Here is a 21,536-nt window from a genome sequence, read left to right as displayed (position 1 = left end):
GTCAATAATCTCTGTTTAACCCCTCACAGTGAATCTGAATGGGTCTCAATAATCTCTGTTTAACCCCTCACAGTGAATCTGAATGGGTGTCAATAATCTCTGTTTAACCCCTCACAGTGAATCTGAATGGGTCTCAATAATCTCTGTTTAACCCCTCACAGTGAATCTGAATGGGTCTCAATAATCTCTGTTTAACCCCTCACAGTGAATCTGAATGGGTCTCAATAATCTCTGTTTAACCCCTCACAGTGAATTTGAATGGGTCTCAATAATCTCTGTTTAACACCTCACAGTGAATCTGAATGGGTCTCAATAATCTCTGTTTAACCCCTCACAGTGAATCTGAATGGGTCTCAATAATCTCTGTTTAACCCCTCACAGTGAATCTGAATGGGTCTCAATAATCTCTGTTTAACCCATCACAGTGAATCTGAATGGGTGTCAATCATCTCTGTTTAACCCCTCACAGTGAATCTGAATGGGTCTCAATAATCTCTGTTTAAACCCTCACAGTGAATCTGAATGGGTCTCAATAATCTCTGTTTAACCCCTCACAGTGAATCTGAATGGGTCTCAATAATCTCTGTTTAACCCCTCACAGTGAATCTGAATGGGTGTCAATCATCTCTGTTTAAACCCTCACAGTGAATCTGAATGGGTCTCAATAATCTCTGTTTAACCCTTCACAGTGAATCTGAATGGGTGTCAATAATCTCTGTTTAACCCCTCACAGTGAATCTGAATGGGTCTCAATAATCTCTGTTTAACCCCTCACAGTGAATCTGAATGGGTGTCAATAATCTCTGTTTAACCCTTCACAGTGAATCTGAATGGGTCTCAATAATCTCTGTTTAACCCCTCACAGTGAATCTGAATGGGTCTCAATAATCTCCATTTAACCCCTTACAAATGTAAAATGTCAAAGTGTTTAAGGTTAAGTTTAGGCATTACCTCAGAATTTTTAAAGATAGGGTTAAGTTTAGGCATGAACTCGGAATGGTTAAGGTAAGGGTTTGGTATAGGCTTAAAACAAAAATCTCCAAAAACATTTTCTATCACTGGATTCGAACGTTCAACCTTTGGCACCAGAGGCAGATGCTTACGTGAAAAGTAGCAGCGCTCACTGTAGCCCCTAGTGACCGGTTTCCATTTTATCTCCCGACGCCCTCAAACAGGGATGGATGTCAAATACTAGTTTATATTACAGGTGACCTGGCTGTATGGATTACATGTCACTGCACATATTAATGCCATGTGCAGTACTGGAGGAATTCTTCGAAGCCACAAATCCATTAATATTCATGGAAGTGAAGAATATAGTATATATTGCAAGGGATACAGGTCTCCCATGCTCCCACAGCATGTCTGCTGCTCCTAACCAGACAATGTGACAAAAAAAACTGTGAAAGAATGAGGAGTTTGACACAACATTAAAGGCACTATCTGTAATTTGTTTTTCAGCCAAAGGCAGCCCCTTGCAAGGCATTTCTAAGTTATATTCTTCCAAAAATCAATGGGTATATATCATAATTGTTTTTACAGCATTAAAGATTGTACCTACAATAGCATTTCGATAATTAGTTTACATCTTTAGGTACATTTAGGTACATTTACACAACAATAAACAATATTTTACTGTATACCAAAATGTAATAAGCAGCCAATCAAATAAAGCAGCTCAAAATGCCAAGGGAGCCAATCAGGTATTCTCTCAGATGGTGTTTACTTAGTTGTTGTGTATTTGTGTGTTTTTAAAGAAGCCGTGGATGTTCCCCTTCAGGGGGGCAGATGGGTGGAACAACCAGGGGAGCATGGGAGGCCTGAAGAACAGCTGGCTGAAACAAAACAAAGTCACATTCACGAGTCAGACGAAAAACTTTATATGAAGACATGCAATCTCCCCAATGGTTTCCAAGTCTTCTGAGGGTTTGCATTGTTGTTAATGCTTGTTTAGCTAGTGTCTACAGTACGGTACTGCAAATTACCAAATATATCCATTTTGGTGTGAATTAATTCTTCCAGGACCACACTATTGGTTTACCTTGACCACGTATCAAATTAAGTCTCTTGAGGGTGTCCTAAAATGTGCACCATACTCCTGATAACTGGGCCAGCTGATATCCTGGACCAGTTAAAAGATCCTCCCTGTACCAGACGAAATTTCATTTGAAATTGTATTTATTTAGCAAGCAAGAGGAGGAAACTTAAAATTCAACACACTCACCCCTGATGACCGACTGATATGCAACTGCCGCCAACTCCAAGCCAAGGTGACTGTGCTCCTCACCACCACGCAGTCAGAGGGACATGGCATCAGAACCACAGATGCCACCTTTATTTTAGCACAAAAGGGTACACACACACACATGCACGCATACACATACACTTGAAAACAGAGAAAGGGAAAGGATAACAAAGAGAAGAAAGTGGTAGCAGAAGAAAAAGTAGTATGAGAGAGAGAGACATAGAAATCAATAGACATAACAGGGAGACTATCACAAGTGTTTTCAGTAAAGCCTGGGGCTGTGCAGCCGAGTGGTGAGAGAAAAAGCAGGCATTGCAGACGACCTGGAACACTCAAGGGTCTCAGAGTCACTGTGTGTGTGCTCTATTTCCTTTCTCTTTCACTTCAATTACTTCCTTCTAAGCTGATATGGAATTGATTTAAGAAGGTCATAGCATGGATCATTTAGCTATTTGATTTGCAATTTTAAGACCGCTTTAGGTATCAAACAAATATATTTAAAAAATATTAATCAAATATTGAATTTGGCCTTTACAACTACAGCCCATAGGAACATGTTGAATAGCACATTCATAAATGGTAAAAAACACAGGAATAAGGTTTTGAAGTGTTTGTCCTATATCTAGGAGATATAAGAAAGCTCAGGAAATATATATATATTCTACAATGTAGAAAACTTTGACTGTTACTGTATATTGGTAGTGTATATATATATATATATATATATGTGTATATATATATATATATATATATATATATATATATATATATACACAGTACATTACATTACAGTACAAGTCAAAGGTTTAGACATTAAGGAATACTAGCGAAGGCATCACAACTCCAACACATATGGAATCATGTAGTAACCAAAAAAGTGTAAAACACATCAAAATTAATTTTAGATTTTGAGTTCTTCAAAGAAGCCACCATTTGCCTTGATGACAGCGTTGCACACTCTTGGCATTCTCTCAACCAGCTTCATGAATGCTTCCAATTAATGTGCCTTGTTAAAAGTTAGTTTGTGGAATTTCCTTCCTTCTTAATGCGTTTGAGCCAATCAGTTGTGTTGTGACAAGGTAGGGATGGAATACAGAAGATAGCCCTACTTGGTAAATACCAAGTTCATATTATAGCAAGAACAAATATAACAAATAAGCAAAGAGAAACGACAGTCCGTCATTACTTGAAGACATGAAGATCAGTCAATGCGGAAAATTTCAAGAACTTTGAACATTTCTTCAAGTGCAGTTGCAAAAACCATCAAGCGTTATAATGAAAATGTTTCTCATGAGGACTGCCACAGAAAAAGGAGAAACCAGAGTTACCTCTCCTGCAGAGGATATGTTCATTAGAGTTACCAGCCTCAGATTGCAGCCCAAAGTAACAGACACATCTCAACATTAACTGCAAGACTGCGTGAATCAGGCCTTCATGGTTGAATTGCTGCAAAGAAACCACTATTAAAGGACATCATTGTGAAGAAGAGACTTGCTTGGGCCAAGAAACACAAGCAATGGACAATAGAGCAGTGGAAATCTGTCCTTTGGTCTGATGAGTCCAAATGTGAGATTTTTATTTCCAACCGCTGTGTCTTTGTGAGATAGAGAGTAGGTGAACAGATGATCTCCGCATGTGTGGTTCCCACTATGAAGAATGGAGGAAGAGGTGTGATGGTGTTGGGGTGCTTTGCTGTTGACACGGTCAATGATTTAATTAGAATTCAAGGCACACTCAACCAGCTTGGCTACCACAGCATTCTGCAGCGTTAAGCCATCCCATCTGGTTTGCGCTTAGTGGGACTATCATTTGTTTTTCAACAGGACAATTACCCAAAACACACCTCCAGGCTGTGTAAGAGCTATTTGACCAAGAAGAGTGTTGCATCAGATGACCTGGCCTCCACATTTACCGACATCAACCCAATTGAGATGGTTTGGGATGATTTTGGCAACAGAGTGAAAGAAAATCATTCCTCATGAAGCTGGATGAGAGAATGCAAAGAGTGTGCAAAGCTGTCATCAAGGCAAATGGTGGCTACTTTTAAGATTCAAATTATAAATTATATTGTGATTTGTTTAACACTTTTTTGGTTACTACATAAATCCATATCTGTTATTTCATAGTTTTGATGTCTTCACTATTATTCTACAATGTAGAAAATAGTACAAATAAAGAACAACCCTTGAATGAGTAAGTTTTTCAAACTTTTGACTGGTACTGTATATACAAACTCAGCAATAAAAGACCCTGTCTTTCAAAGATAATTCGTAAAAATCAAAATAACTTCATTGTAAACGGTTTAAACACTGTTTCCCATGCTTGTTCAATGAACCATAAACAATTAATGAACATGCACCTGTGGAATGGTCATTAAAACTTCTTATGGCTGGGGGCAGTATTGAGTAGCTTGGGTGAATAAGGTGCCCAGAGTAAACTGCCTGCTACTCAGGCCCAGTTACTAATATATGCATAGCATTAGTAGATTTGGATAGAAAACACTCTGAATTTCTAAAACTGTTTGAATGATGTCTGTGAGTATAGCATAACTCATATTTGGCGGCAAAAACCTGAGATAAAATCCAACCAGGAAGTGAGGTTTGTAGTTTTTCAAGTCATTGCCTATTGAATATAGAGTGTCTATGGAGTCATATTGCACTTCCTAAGGCTTCCACTAGATGTCACCAGTCTTTAAAACCTTGTTTGATGCTTCTACTGTGAAGGAGCGGGGAATGAGAGCTGAATGAGTCAGAGGTCTGCCAGAGTGCCATGAGCTGATCACGTGTGCTCACATGATAGTTAGCTCTGTTTCATTGCATTTCTACAGACAAAGGAATTCTCCCCTTGAAACATTATTGAATATTTGTGATAAAAACATTCTAAAGATTGATTTTGTACTTCGTTTGAATTGTTTCTACGAACTGTAACGGGACTTTTTGTCTGAACTTTCGCTTGGACTTGCCCGCGCGTTGTGAGATTGGATTGTGTACTAAACACGCGAACAAAAAGGAGGTATTTGGTGATGGACTTTATCGAACAAATTAAACATTTATTGTGGATCTGGGATTACTGGGAGTGCATTCTGATGAAGATCATCAAAGGAAAGTGAATATTTATAATGCTATTTCTGACTTCTTTTGACTCCACAACATGGCGGGTATCTGTATGGTTGTTTTGGTCTCTGAGCGCTGTACTCAGATTATTGCATGGTGTGCTTTTTCGGTAAAGCTTTTTTGAAATCTGACACAGAGGTTGCATTGAGGAGAAGTTTATCAAAAAGTTCCATGCATAACACTTGTATTTTCATCAACCTATATGATGAGTATTTCTGTAAATTGATGTGGCTCTCTACAAAATCACTGGATGTTTTGGAAGCAAAACATTACTGAACGTAACGCGCCAATGTAAACTGAGATTTTTGGATATAAATATGAACTTTATCGAACAAAACATACATGTATTGTGTAACATGAAGTCCTATGAGTGTCATCTGATGAAGATCATCAAAGGTTAGTGATTCATTCACTCTCTATTTCTGCTTTTTGTGACTCCTCTCTTTGGCTGGAAATATGGCTGTGTTTTTCTGTAACTAGGTGCAGACCTAACATAATCGTTTGGTGTGCTTTCGTCGTAAAGCCTTTTTGAAATCGGACACTGTGGTGGGATTAACAACAAGTTTATCTTTAAAATGGTTTGAAAATACTTGTATGTTTGAGGAATTTGAATTATGAGATTTCTGTTGTTTTGAATTTGGCGCACTGCACTTTCACTGGCTGTTGTCATATCGATCCCGTTAGCGGGATCTAAGCCATAAGAATTAAGACACTAACAGCTTACAGAGGGTAGGCAATTAAGGTCACAGTTGGGAAAACTTAGTACACTAAAGAGGCCTTTCTACAGACTCTGAAAAACACCAATAGAAAGATGCCCAGGGTCCCTGCTCATCTACGTGAATGTGCCTTAGAAATGCTGCAAGGAGGCATGATGTGGCCAGGGCAATAAATTGCAATGGCCGTACTGTGAGACGCCTAAGACAGCGCTACAGGTAGACAGGACGGACAGCTGATTGTCCTCGCAGTGGCAGACCACATGTAACAACACCTGCATAGGATCGGTACATCCAAACATCACACCTGTGGGACAGGTACAGGATGGAAATAACAACTGCCCGAGTTACACCAGGAATGCACAATCCCTCCATCAGTGCTCAGACTATCCACAATAGGCTGAGAGAGGCTGGACTTAGGGCTTGTAGGCCTGTTGTAGGCAGGTCCTCAACAGACATCACCAGCAACAACGTCGCCTATGGGCACAAACCCACCGTCGCTGGACCAGACAGGACTGGCAAAAAGTGCTCTTCACTGACGAGTCATGGTTTTGTCGGATGGTTGGATTCACGTTTATCGTCAAAGGAATGAGCATTACACCAAGGCCTGTACTATGGAGCGGGATCAATTTGGAGGTATAGGGTCCATCATGGTCTGGGGCGGTGTGTGACAGCATCATCGGACTGAGCTTGTTGTCATTACAGGCAATCTCAACACTGTGCGTTACAGGGAAGACATCCTCCTCCCTCATGTGGTACCCTTCCTGCAGGCTCATCCTGACATGACCCTCCAGCATGACAATGCTACCAGCCATATTGCTCATTCTGTGTGTGATTTCCTGCAACATGGCAGCGATGAGCCCGGATCTCAATCCCATTGAGCACGTCTGGGACCTGTTGGATCGGAGGGTGAGGGCTAGGGCCATTCGGGCCATTCCCCCCAGAAATGTCTGGGAACTTGCAGGTGCCTTGGTGGAAGAGTGGGGTAACATCTCACAGCAAGAACTGGCAAATCTGGTGCAGTCCATGAGGAGGAGATGCACTGCATCTGCATCTGCATCTGCATACTGACTGTTACTTTTGATTTTGACCCTTTGCTCAGGGACACATTATTCAATTTCTATAAGTCACATGTCTGTGGAACTGGTTCAGTTTATGTCTCAGTTGTTGATTCTTGTTTTGTTCATACAACTATTTACACGTTAAGTTTGCTGAAAACAAACACACACCGGCTTTCCGATGCTATAGAATCTTGACAAATGTCTTACTATAATGTCATATGAAAACGTGAAAATGACCATATCTAGGTGCTCGCTTGTCAGAAAAAAGGTGTCATATTCTTCCTGGGGGTGTATATGAACAGATTTGATTAAGATTTAATGTTGCTAAAACACTATCAATTCCCCTTGAATAACACAGTTTTTTGTCCAATGCACAGTTTATAATGTTTCTACCTCCTAATTAACGAAAATAACAAGCATGAATATATATTAATTGTTTCAAGCATGAAATACCACAAGTATGTGATTCAACGACACTGATGTCATTACCGATGAAGCGCCTACATTTTTCGAGAGGATCCACATCGTAAGAGACAGCAGAAAGGTGTCAGACATTCTAGCCCTGTTTATACCTGGTGTAAACATGGGTCTTTTTTCCTGATCTTTTCCACATTCTGATTGTGCCCACATTTTCAGAAATGGTATTAAAATGTTTCTCTTATCTGTCCACTGTGTCTGCATTGTGACTAAGAGACAAGATTACATTGTCTCTTCCTTTATGCAAATTAGTTCACAGCTATTCTTTAAATGTTTTATTTATTTATTTATTATAAGACACATATTGATGTAATCAGTCAATGGTGCCATCTGTTGATGATTTTAGAGGGCATAATAATACAAATTTCAATGGTTTCTCTGTCCAGATCTGTCATCACTTGTAAGATAGCCGGACACAATGCGTCTGACTACACTCCGTAGTTGGGCAGGATGATCTGATCACAATGTATCTTTTGATTGTCTACACCTTTCAAAAAATGTGGGCACAATCAACATTTGGACAGGATCAGGACAGAAGATGCATGTTAGAACCAGGTATAAACAGGGCTTAAGTGTGAGAGGGTGAGCGAGAAGCGATGCAGATCACCTCCTCCTCCTTCTCCTCCTATATCACCTCCTCCACCGTCTTTTCTACCACCACCTCCTCCTCCTCCTCCACCCCTCCTCCACCCTACCTCCTCTCTGCTCATCCTCTCATCCACTTCTACCTCTTCCTTCTCCTCTCTTCCACCCACTTCACATCCTCCTCCTCCTCATCCACCTCTGCGTCCTCCCCTACTCCTCCACATTCCACCACCCCCCCAGCACCACCACCGCTTCCTCTCACCTCCCGTCCTCCCTCCTTTTCCTAGAACCGCAGGGGGAAGCGATCATTAGTGGAGCAGGAGAGAAGAGTGTGAGCCTCCTTTCTTCCTTCTTATCCTCACTCTTCTTTTTTCCTCCACCTGCATCTCTTTAAAAAAAAAAATCCATCCTGGTACCTCAGGGGAAGGCTATCATTAGGAGGCAGGAGAGTGCGTGAGCCTCCTTTTTTCCTTCTTATCCTCACCCTTCTTTTTTCCTCCACCTGAATCTCTTTAAAAAAAAATTCCCTCCTGGTACCTCAGGGGAAGGCTATCATTAGGAGGCAGGGGGAGAGTGGGTGCTGGACAGGTCGCTGCTTGGCTGGCTGGCTGAGAGATGTACAACTCCGTTAGGCATGGCAGACAGGACAGAGCTGCAGTGACTTGTGTGTGTGTGTGTGTGTGTGTGTGAGACGCAGCAGTAAACACATCTGACTTGAGGCTGCGGCACCCTACCCTCTTCTCCTCCTTCACCACCTAGCACATCCTCCTCCTCCACCTTCCTCCTCCTCCTCTCCTTCTGCACCACTTCCCTCTCCCTCACCCTCCTCCCTCAGCTCCTGCTCCTCCTACCCTCCCAGACATCTCAAACAATGTGGTGCTGCAGGACTCGGTTCACTCCCTGGCTAATCATGATTAATGTACACAGAAGGAAACACACACAGTCACAAAACCTCCCCTCTTCTTAGCCTGTGTTCCAGGATCTGATCTGATGATGAAATAGTCTATTTTTGTCATTGGAGCAGGGGTGTCATTTTCACATAGTAAATGGTTTGAAAATGAATTAACCATTTGAATTGAGTTATAACACTTGACAATTGGTCCATTTCTGTGATGGCTTATGACAATTATTACAATCTGTATGATGGGCAGAGACAATTACTTGACAATTACTTGAGTGAAATGGTAGAAATAATGCTGTTATTTTGCAGAACACTTTTCTCAGTAGAAACAGTTAAGTGCGTGTTTTTCCAACCATGCATGACTCAGGTTCTGTGATTGCTGACAGTGTATGGACACGAGCAGCTTTGTTGTTTATTGCAGGGAGGAATTTGAATAGCATTGAAGCAAGGTCTGTGTCCCAAATTGCACCTTATTCCCTACATGAGGCACTACTTTTTACCAGAGCCCTGTGGTCAAAAGTAGTGCACTATATAATGAATATTGTGCTATTCGGGACAGAACCAAGGATTTCTATGTGTTGCCGGCATTGAAGGGGTAAGTGTAGCCTTGCGAGTTCCGCTAGGGGAAAACAGGATGATTCATCTACTGGAATAACATGTTTTTGTAAGCACAGTTTAGCTTAGTATAGAATAAGATTTCTTGTAAACAATTCATATACATCTGTAAGTCGATTAAAATAATTATCTTGCATAAATGCTGTCAAATGCCAATTCAACACTTGCACTACCTATTCAAATTGACTAAACATCACATTTCCATAATTTATATCCCATGTGTGATCAAAAGTGTGATCATTGGAAACATCTTTCATCATGTAATCAAATGAAATAAATCAAAGAAACATAATGTTTAGCAGCAATATTTTGCATCAAGCCTGTCTTGAGCATTTCGCCATAGGTTCTCATCAAAATAGCAGTAAATATGTTAATTGTTCATGCACCTGGGGAAAAACGTTTTGGCATGGCGAATCCAAGCCCGACATAGGTCTGATCCATGGCCTGAAGGAGGGTGGAATGCTCATTTTTTAAACGATTTTTAATTGGACCTTTATTTAACTACGCAAGTCATATTTACAATGACGACCTACCCCGGTCAAACCCTAACCTGGACCACGCTGGGACAACTGTGCAACTGTGATACAGCCTGGAATTGAACCAGGGTCTGTAAAAACTCCTCTAGCAATGAGATGCAGTGCCTTAGACCGCTGCACCACTCAGGAGTTCATGGAGATGGAAATCATACATCTTCCACCTGCATTGTAATCGTGTATTGTATTGTACAGCATTGTACCGATCTATTGTGGAGGTCCTAAACGTGACTCAGTTAGGCATGGCACCAGCAAGACCAGAGTTGTGGGTTTGATTCCCACTGGGTTCACATGCCAAAATATGTGGAATGTTGTCACTTTGGATGAAAGTGTCTGCTACGTACAATACCAGTCAAAGGTTTGGACACACCTACTCATTCAAGGGTTTTTCTTTAATTGTACTATTTTCTACAAGAGTGTGCAAAGCTGTCATCAAGGGTGGTAACTTTGAATAATCTCAAATATAAAATACATGTTGATTTGTTTAACTCTTTTTTTTGGTTACTACTTGATTCCATATGTGTTATTTCATAGTTTTGATGTCTTCACTATTATTCCACAATGTAGAAAATAGTAAAAAATAAAGAAAAACCCTTGAATGAGTAGGTGTGTCCAAACTGTTGACTACTACTGTATGCCCAGGCCGTGGCAGAGCAACAGGCCCAACCCCCACTAATACACCCAACCAAGCCCCATCCTGTGACCTAAGAGGTATGAGAAGCTTAATTAACATGCTCTGCTCACACTGACTGTAATGGTCCAGGCCTAAACCACACAAAAACAACACAAGACACTATGGAACACAAAGCTTTTCATTTGGAAAGTATTCAGACACCTTTACCTTTTCCACATTTTGTTACTTTACAGCCTTAGTCTAAAATGTATTAAATATGTTTTTTTCTTATCAATCTACACACAATACCACATAATGACAAAGAGAAAACAGGTTTTTAGAATTTTTTGCAAATGTATAAAAAAAATAAAAAAATAAATACCGCTTACATAAGTATTCAGACCCTTTGATATGAGACTCGAAATTGAGATCAGGTGCATGCTGTTTCCATTTATCATCCTTCAGACGTTTATACAACTGGATTGGAGTCCAACTGTGGTAAATTCAATTGATTGAACATGATTTAGAAAGGCACACACCTGTCTATATAATATCCCACAGTTGACAGTGCATGACAAAGCAAAAACCAAGCCATGAGGTCAAAGGAAATGTCCGCAGAGCTCAGAGACAGGATCGTGTCGAGGCACAGATCTGGGGAAGGGTACCAAAAAATGTATGTAACATTGAAGGTCCACAAGAAAACAGTGGCCTCCATCATTCTTAAATGGAAGAACCACTAAGACTCTTCCTAGATAGAGCTGGCTGCCCGGCCAAACTGAGTAATCGGGTGAGAAGGGCCTTGGTCAGGGAGGTGACCAACAACCCAATGGTGACTCTGACAGAGGTCCTGAGTTCCTCTGTGGAGAAGGGAGAACCTTCCAGAAGGACTACAGTCTCTGCAGCACTCCGCCAATCAGGCCTTTATGGTAGTGGCCAGACGGATGTCACTCCTCAGTAAAAGGCACATGACAGCCTGCTTCAAGTTCTCCAAAAGGACCCAAAGGACTCTCAGATCATGAGAAACAAGATTATTTGAGCTGATTAAACCAAGATTGATCTCTTTGGCCTGAATGCCAAGCGACACATCTGGAGGAAACCTGGCATCATCCCTACGGTGAAGCATGGTCAAATCAAATCAAAATCAAATCTAATTTTATTCATCACATACACATGGTGATGGTTAGCAGACGTTATTGCGAGTGTTGCGAAATGCTTGTAGGTGGTGGCAGCATCAAGCTGTGGGGATGTTTTTCAGTGGAAGGGACTGGGAGACTAGTCAGGATCGAGGGAAAGATGAACGGCGTAAAGTACAGCGAGATCCTTGACGAAAACCTGCTCCAGACCACTCAAACCTCAGACTAGGGTGAAGGTTCACCTTCCAACAGGACTATGACCCTGAGCACACAGCCAAGACAACGCAGGAGTGGCTTCGGGACAAGTTTCTGTATGTCCTTGAGTGTCCCAGCAAGAGCCCGGACTTGAACCCAATCAAACATCTCAGGAGAGACCTGAAAATAGCTTTGCTGCGACACTCCCCATCCAACCTGACAGAGCTTGAGAGGATCTGCAGAAAATAATGGGAGAAACTCTCCACATACAGGTAGGTGTGCCATATCCAAGAAGACTCAAGGCTGTAAATGTAATATTTCAGTTTTTATTTTTAATAAATGTATAATCATTTCTAAAAACCTTTTTTTGCTTTGTTATTACTTGGTATTGCATATAGATTGAAGAGGGGAAAAAACAATGTAATATATTTCAGAATAATGATGTAACATAACGAAATGTAGAAAAAGTCATGGGGTCTGAATATTTTCCGAATGCACAGTACATCCCCCCAATAAATTCCCTATACGATGACAGCTTCTCCATCTTAGACGGGGAGATCAACCATTTCAAGGCCCAGGGACATGTCTGGGAAACCTAATTGCTAGAACTTGACAAGAACCTGGCAATCTTAGCACACAGTGGAACAAACACCTACCTGGAGGTGACAGCATTCCCTCCCAAATATGCCCCCAGTAGACACAACTAACCAAAACGGTTCACAACTCCTGCAGCTCTGATAATTTGGGCGTTTGATTGCAAATATGCAGATTGAGTCGAAAAGAGAACACACAGAGGCCTGTTGTATAAAACACCTTCAAATATTACACTTAACATTAATTAGCTAGCTAGCTAACAAGCTAGAAACTAACCAAAACATTTTTTAGGAAGTTTATTTTAGTTGCCTGGTTTGCTAGATTGACCTATACTAAATTCATTTAAAATGGGTGGGTTTATTTGTGTTAAATACATTAGTCATGCTATTATGGACCACCAGGCTGCTGATGTCATGCAGCCTGTAGTTTTGTGTTCATACTTTTTCATAAATACAATCACAAGTTTGTTGTCGGACGAGAATACAATGTTCATGATGTCACTGCGACAACTGTCTATAGGCGTAGTATAAACCAGCCTTTAGTCTTCAAATCGTTGGTTGTTTAGTACATGGCCTCATGTGTGAATCCTTAAAGAGATGGGCGGGGCTAAGGCTTAAGAGGGTGTGAACCATGCTGAATGGGTGTAGACAAAGAAGAGCTCTCCAGTAGGTTTACCAAAACATTCAAGGTCTATTTTCTCAAAAGTGGGGTTACAAGTTTATCAACTTTCAAAGCAGAATTACTTTCCCAACTTTCCCAACTGTTGATATGATATACAATTTTCTAGCTCTGAGTACTGTACTTTTATCAAATGTCAAAAACACAAATTTCAAATTTTGCTACATAAGACTAAAGTGAGCCGGTCAGTCACAATTTGACCCGAATAACTACCGTGTGATATGCATTAGCAGCAAACTTTGGAAAATCTCTGCATTATCATTAACAGCAGACTTGTACATTTTGTCAGTGAAAACAATGAACTGAGAAAATGTCAAATTGGCTTTTTACAAACTGACCGTACAACAGACTAAGTATTCACCTTGCACACCCTAATTGACAAACAAACAACCCAAAACAAAGGCAAAGTCTTCTTATGCTTTGATGATTTAAAAAAAGCTTTTGACTCAAGTTGGCAACCATACGACATTATGCAATCCATGTACACAAACAAGTGCGCAGTTAAAATTGGCAAAAAACACATATCTTTCCACATGGGGTGAGACAGGGATGCAGCTTGAGCCCCACCCATCTTCAACATATAAATAAACAAATCGACGAGGGCACTAGAACAGTCTGCAGCACCCGACCTCACCCTACTAGAATCTAAAGTCAAAGGTCTACTGTTTGCTGATGATTTGGTGCTTCTGTCCCCAACCAAGGAGGGCCTACAGCAGCACCTAGATCTTCTGCCTTGATCACCTAGACCTGGGCCATGACAGTAAATCTCAGTAAGACAAAAATAATGGTGTTCCAAAAAAGGTCCAGTTGCCAGGACCACAAATACAAATTCCATCTAGACACCGTTGCCCTAGAGCACACAAAAAAATATAACTCAGCCTAAACATCAGCACCACAGGTAACTTCCGCAAAGCTATGAACGATCTGAGAGACAAGGCAAGAAGGGTCTTCTACACCATCAAAGGGAAGATAAAATTCGACATACCAACTAAAATCTGGCAAAAAATACTTGAATCGGTTATAGAACCCATTGACCTTTATTGTTGTAGGACAAACACCAAATTGAGACTCTGCATGCACAATTCCATGAAAAAGTTTTCCGTGTAAAAAATAAAACACCAAATAATGCAAGCAGAGCAGAATTAGGACGATACTCGCTAATTATCTAAATACAGAAAAGAGATGTTAAATTCTACAACCAGCAAAAATGAAGCGATTTCCAAACCTTCCATAACAAATCCATCACCTACAGAGAGATGAACCTGTAGAATAGTCCCCTAAGCAAGCTGTTCCTGGGGCTCAGTTCACAAACATAAACAGAGCCCCAGGAAAGAAACACAATTAGAATCAACCAAATCATGAGAAAACAAAAAGATAGTACATTTTTGCCTAAAATGACATACCCAAATCTAACTGCCTGTAGCTCAGGCATTGAAACAAGGATATGCATATTCTTGATACCATTTGAAAGGAACCTCTTTAAAAGTTTGTGGAAATGTGAAATGAATGTAGGAGAATATAACACATTATAGCTGTTTTTTTTGTAACGTCATCTTTGAAATGCAAGAGAAAAGCCACACATTCAGCTAGGAAGCTGGATGTAATTTAAATGATGTCCACAAGAGGGCAACAGTGTATGTGCAAAGTTTAAGACCGATAACTTCAAGAATTAGCAAGCTCCATGACATTTAGTATGAAGTCACCCAGGTGTCCTTCACGATTTGCCCAAGTGCCTCCAAGTGGCCGAATTGGTAAATTGATACATTTTCAAGAACATAACTATAGAAAACATATAAAAATGCTATTCTAATAAAAAATAAACGTTTACGCACTCCCAGGAATGTCAATCATTATGGATCATTAGCTTCCCTACATAAAATTTACTAACGGGAGATGCGACAAGAATGCTGATCCAATGTCTCCAAACACAGAAGTGAAATACTTAAGATAAGGGCCAAGTTAGCAGCCAACACTGATCCAATGTTAGCAGCCACCACAAACTACACACAAAGTTAAAAAAATAAAAATTATAAAACGGCCAGCTGTGATGCAGCCTGGATTCGAACCAGGTACTGCAGTGTGTTAGACCACTGCACCAGTCAGCAGCCCAATGTGTATCGTATGTTGACTTTGACATATTGTGTCTTTAAAGTGCATTGTTTGCTATTCATAGACATATTTCATTAGCTATTCAATATAATTATATATATAGTTGAAGTCGGAAGTTTACATAGCAAAACCTTAGCCAAACACATTTAAAGTCAGTTTTTCACAATTACTGACATTTAATCAGAATAAAAATTCCCCGTCTTAGGTCAGTTAGGATCACCACTTTATTTAAAAAATTTGAAATGTCAGAATAGTAGTAGAGCGACTGATTTATTTCAGCTTTTATTTATTTCATCACATTGACCCCAATGGGTCAGAAGTTTACATACACTCAATTAGTGGTTGGTAGCATTGCCTTTAAACTGTTTAACTTGGGTCAAACGTTTTGGGTAGCCTTCCACAAGCTTCCCACAACAAGTTGGATGAATTTTAGCCCATTCCTCCTGACAGAGCTGGTGTAACTGAGTCAAGATTCTAGGCCTCCTTGCTCGCACACACTTTTTCAGTTCTGCCCACAAACTTTCTAATGGATTGAGGTCAGGGCTTTGTGATGGCCACTCCAATAACTTGACTTTCTTGTCCTTAAGCCACTTTGCCACAACTTTGGAAGTATGCTTGGGGTCATTGTCCATTTGGAAGACCCATTCGTGACAAGATTTAACTTCCTGACTGATGTCTTGAGATGTTGCTTCAATATATCCACATAATTTCCATCTTCATGATGCCATCTACTTTTTGAAATGCACCAGTCCCTCCTGCAGCAAAGCAGCCCCACAACATGATGCTGCCAACCCCATGCTTCACGGTTGGGATGGTGTTCTTCGGCTTGCAAGCCTCCCCCTTTTTCCTCCAAATGTAACGATGGTCATTATTGCCAAACACCTGTATTTTTGTTTCATCAGACCAGAGAACATTTCTCAAAAAAGTATGATCTTTGTCGCCATATGCAGTTGCAAACCGTAGTCTGGCGTTTTTATGGCGGTTTTGGAGCAGTGGCTTCTTCCTTGCTGAGCGTCGTTTCAGGTTATGTCAATATAGGACTCATTTTACTGTGGATATAGATACTTTGTACCTGTTTCCTGCAGGATCTTCACAAGGTCCTTTGCTGTTGTTCTGGGATTGATTTGCACTTTTCGCACCAAAGTACGTTTATCTCCAGGAGACAGAACGAGTCTCCTTCCTTTGCGGTATGATGGCTGCGTGGTCCATGGTGTTTATACTTGCGTACTATTGTTTTTATAGATGAACGTGGTACCTTCAGGTGTTTGGAAATTGCTCCCAAGGATGAACCAGACTTGTGGAGGTCTGCAATTCTTTTTCTGAGGTCTTGGCTGATTTATTTTGATTTTCCCATGATGTCCAGCAAGGAGGCACTGAGTTTGAAAGTAGGTCTTGATATACATCCATAGGTACACTTCCAATTGACTGAAATTATGTCAATTAGAAGCTTCTAAAGCCATTACATTATTTTCTGGAATTTTCCAAGCTGTTTAAAGGCACAGTCAACTTAGTGTATGTAAACGTCTGACCCACTAGAATTGTGATACAGTGAATGATAAGTGAAATAGTCTGTCTGTAAACAATTGTTGGAAAAATTACTTGTTTCATGCACAAAGTAGATATCCTAACCAACTTGCCAAAACTATAGTTTGTTAACAAGAAATGTATGGAGTGTATGAAAAACTAGTTTTAATGATTCCAACCTAAGTGTATGTTAACTTCCGACTTCAACTGTATATAAATATATAGCAACCAAAGAAAATATTTTAATAAATCTCTCAAATGAATACCATCCAACCATTGAAACAACTGGATTTGTTCGGATTTGCACTATAAGATAATATAAATATAAAGACTCGTATTTCACTTACCAGTCTAAGGTAGTGTCCTCTCCTTTAGAGTGAGAGAGAGAGGGAGAGGGAGATAGAGTTGCAGAGACAGAGAGGCATATAGAGAGAGAGAGGCAGAGAGAGAGAGAGAGAGAGGTAGGTAGAATTGCAGAGAGAGAAAGAAATAGAAAGAGAGGTAGATAGAGCGGGACAGAGAGAGAAAGAGAGAGAGAGTGAGAGAGAGAGAGAGAGAGGCAGGTAGAATTGCAGAGAGAGAAAGAAATAGAAAGAGAGGTAGATAGAGAGTCAGAGAGAGAGCGAGAGAGAGAGAGAGAGAGGTAGAAAGGGTTGCAGAGTGAGAGAGAGAGAGAGAGAGGCAGGTAGATAGAGCGAAAGAGAGAGAGTGGCAGATAGAGTTGCAGGGATTGAGAAAGAGCCAGATAGAGAGAGAGGTACATTTTTATTGTTTATTTCACTTTATATATTATCTACCTCACTTGCTTTGGTAATGTTAACACGTTTCCCATGCCAATAAAGCCCCTTGAATTGAATTGAATTGAGAGAGAGGAGAGAGAGATAGAGAGAGAGAGAGAGAGAGAGAGAGAGAGAGAGAGAGAGAGAGAGAGAGAGAGAGAGAGAGGGGGAGGGGTAGACAGGGTTGTAGAGAGAGAGAGGCAGATATATATATATATATATATCAATGTAGAGAGAGAGAGAGAGAGGTAGATAGGGTTGTAGAGAGAGAGAGCGAGGCAGAGAGAGAGAGGGAGAGGCAGGTAGAATTGCAGAGAGAGAAAGAAATAGAAAGAGAGAAAGAGAGGTAGATAGCGAGAGGCAGAGAGAGAGAGGTAGATAGGATTGTAGAGAGAGAGAGAGGCAGGTAGAATTGTCAATTGAGAGAGAGAGAGGTAGATAGGGTTGTAAAAGAGAGAGAGAGAGAGAGAGAGAGAGGTAGATAGGGTTGTAGAGATATATATATATATATATATATATATAATATATCTGCCTCTCTCTCTACAACAGAAAGAAATAGAAAGAGAGAGAAAGAAAGAGGGGTAGATAGAGAGAGGCAGAGAGAGAGAGAGGTAGATAGGGTTGTAGAGAGAGAGAGAGAGGCAGGTACAATTGTCAAGAGAGAGAGAAAGAAATAGAAAAACAGAAAGAGTGTGAGAAAGAGAGCGAGAGAACCGTGTTTGAAGAAAAGGATAGGAAATAGCACAGCAAAACAGAGAACACATTCTCTCTGCGTCTCCTCCGGCTGCTGAGCAATTGGGAGCATGGCAAGACGAGCAGTGGCACAATGACATCAGTGGGATGGGAGCTGGAGTAAACTGTTTACAGCGCGAGATTGGCTGATTCGCCCTGGCAGAATCTAATCGCCAGCTAAACAGCCTCCGACTGCAGCCCTATGCTTTTACTTAGGTAAACACATTCACAACAACTTCACCACTCTCTCTTTTTAGAACATTGAAAGAGAAACAGAGCTGATCTGTTCTTCAATTGAGAAGGCTTGGGATGAGATGGACCGCAGAATGAAGGAAAAACATCCAACAAGTGCTCAGCATATGTGGGAACTCCTTCAAGACTGTTGGAAAAACATTCCAGGTGAAGCTGGTTGAGAGAATGCGAAGAGGGTGCAAAGCTGTCATCAAGGCAAAAGGTGGCACTTTGAAGAATTTGAAATATACAATATATTTTGATTAGTTTATCAATTTTGCATGATTTCTTATGTGTTATTTGTGCTCAGCATGTATGGGAACTCCTTCAAGACTGTTTGAAAAGCTTTCCAGGTGAAGCTGGTTGAGAGAATCAGGTAGAGAGCGAGAGAGAGAGAGAGAGAGAGAGAGAGAGAGAGAGAAGAGAAAACAAATTTGGACCTGATCCAAATCCAAATTTGGACCTGATGTGTCTGTCGGGAGGTCAGAATGGAACTGAATCATTGATACCACTGCTGTACCAAGATAGCCTCTGTCCCCTTTTTACCCTCCTTTAACTTCCTATACCCTCCTCTTCCTCCTCTACCTCCTCTTTCTCTACCCTCCACTACACTGATTTTCCTCTACTTCCTCTTCCTCTTCCTCTACCCTCCTCTTCCTTTACCCTTCTCTTCCTATACCCTCATCTCCCTCTATGTACCTTTTCCACTACCATCATCTTCCTTTACCTCATCTTCCTCCATCCTCCTCTTCCTCTCCTCTACCCTTTTCTTCCTCCACCCTCCACTACCCTCCTCTTCCACTATCCTCCTCTTCCTCTAACCTCCTCTTCCACTACCATCCACATCCTCTACCTTCATCTTCCTCTACCATCCTCTTCCTAAAACCACCTCTACCCTCCTCTTCCACAACCTTCCTATTCCTCTACCCTCCTCTTCCTCTACCCTGCTCTTCCTCAACTTTATGTTCCTCTATTCACCTATACCCTTCTCTACCTCTACCCTCCTCTACCCTCCTCTTCCTCTACCACCCTCTTCCACAACCATCCTCTTCCTCTACCCTCCTCTCCTGCAGCTCTCCTCTTCCTCTACCATCCTCTACCCCATCTTCCTCTACCATCCTCTTCTTCCATTCGCCGCTTCCCCTTCCTTCCTCTTCCTTCACACTCCTCTTCCTTCACTCTACCTCTTCCTTTACCCTCTTCGCCCCTCATAATCCTCTACCCTCCTCTTCCACTCATCTTCCTCTACCATCCTCTTCCTATACCCTCCTCTACCCTGATCTTCCATTACACTGCTCTTCCTCTATCCTCCTCTTCCTCTACCCTGATCTTCCTATACCCTCCTCTTCCTCAACACTAATTTTCACTCCCCTTCCTCTACCCTCCTCTCCTACCTTCATTTTCCTTTACTCTCCTCTTCCTCTTCCCTCCTCTTCTTCTACCCTCCGCTTCCTCTACCCTCACCTTCCTCCACCTCCTCTACACTCCTCTACCCTCTCCTTCCTTTACCTTCCTTTTCCACAACATTCCCCTTCTTCTACCCCATCTTCCTCTACCCTCCTCTTCTTCTATTCTCCTCTTCCTTTACCTTCCTCTTCCTCTACCCTGCCACATCCCCTTCCTCTTCCTTCACCCTCTTCTTCATCTATCCTCCTCTTCCTTCATCCTCCTCTACCCTCTTCGCCCCTCATAATCCTCTACCTCCTCTTCCATTTCCCTTCCTCTACCCTCCTCTTCCTATACCCTCCTCTTCCTCTATACTGATCTTCCTCTACCCTCATTTTATAGTTGAAGTGTACCTATGATGAAAATTACAGGCCTCTCTCATCTTTTTAAGTGGGAGAACTTGCACAATTGGTGGCTGACTAAATACTTTTTTGCCCCACTGTATATTCTCCTCTTCCTTAACCTTCATCTTCCTCTATCCTCCTTTTCCTCTACCTTCCTCTCTCCTCTTCTTCCACTACCCTCCGCTTCAACTACCCTCCATCTACTCTACCCTCATCTTCCTCTACCCACTTCTTCCTTCAGCCTCCTCTTTCTCTACCCTCATCTTCCTCTACCTTCCTCTTCCTCTATTCTCCTCTTCCTTCACCCTCCTCTTCTCTCCTCTTCCTCCCTCTTCTACCCTAATCTTCCTCTATATCCCCTTCCTTTACCTTCATCTTCCACTAACCTCCTCTTCCTCTACCTTCTACTACCCTCTTCTTCCACTACCCTCCTCTTCCACTACACTCCTCTTCCTTTACCCTCTTCTACCCTCATCGTCCTCTACCAACTCTTCCACTCCACCTCTTCTACCCTCTTCTTCTTATACCCTCCTCTTCCTCCTCTTCCTCTACCCTCCTCTACCCTCTTCTTCCTTTACCCTCTTCTACCCTTTGCCTCCTCTACCCTGATCTTCCTATACCCTCTTCTTCGTTTCCTCTAATGTTCCTCTACCCTCATCTTCTACGTCCATCTTCATCTACACTAATTTCCTTTCCTCTATCTCTACCCTCCTCTCCTTCTAACCTCATCTTCCTCTACTCTCCTCTTCCACTACCCTCCCCTCCAATACCTTCATCTTTCTCTACCCTCCTCTTCTTCTAACGTCCTCTTTTACTACCCTCCTCTTACTTTACCCTCATCTTCCTCTACCCTCCCCCTCCTCTTCCCTCCTCTTCCTCTACCCTCACCCTCCTCTACCTTTACCCTCTTCTACC

General features: G+C 41.5%; 1 long non-coding RNA gene across 1 annotated transcript; it reads right to left on the bottom strand.

Moving 5' to 3' along the window:
- Positions 1 to 1,433: 1,433 nt before the first annotated feature.
- LOC110499596 (uncharacterized) lies at positions 1,434 to 17,530 on the bottom strand. The gene is made up of 3 exons (XR_005037978.2): positions 17,437 to 17,530; positions 2,225 to 2,385; positions 1,434 to 1,835 (listed from the first exon to the last, which is right to left on the bottom strand). It is a non-coding gene; the product is annotated as an uncharacterized LOC110499596 (long non-coding RNA).
- Positions 17,531 to 21,536: the final 4,006 nt, after the last annotated feature.

The sequence above is a fragment of the Oncorhynchus mykiss genome, chromosome 20 (assembly GCF_057628025.1).
Source record: "Oncorhynchus mykiss isolate SJ-2025 chromosome 20, ASM5762802v1, whole genome shotgun sequence".
Lineage (NCBI taxonomy): Eukaryota > Metazoa > Chordata > Actinopteri > Salmoniformes > Salmonidae > Oncorhynchus > Oncorhynchus mykiss.
This window is presented reverse-complemented; position numbering and strand designations above follow the sequence as displayed.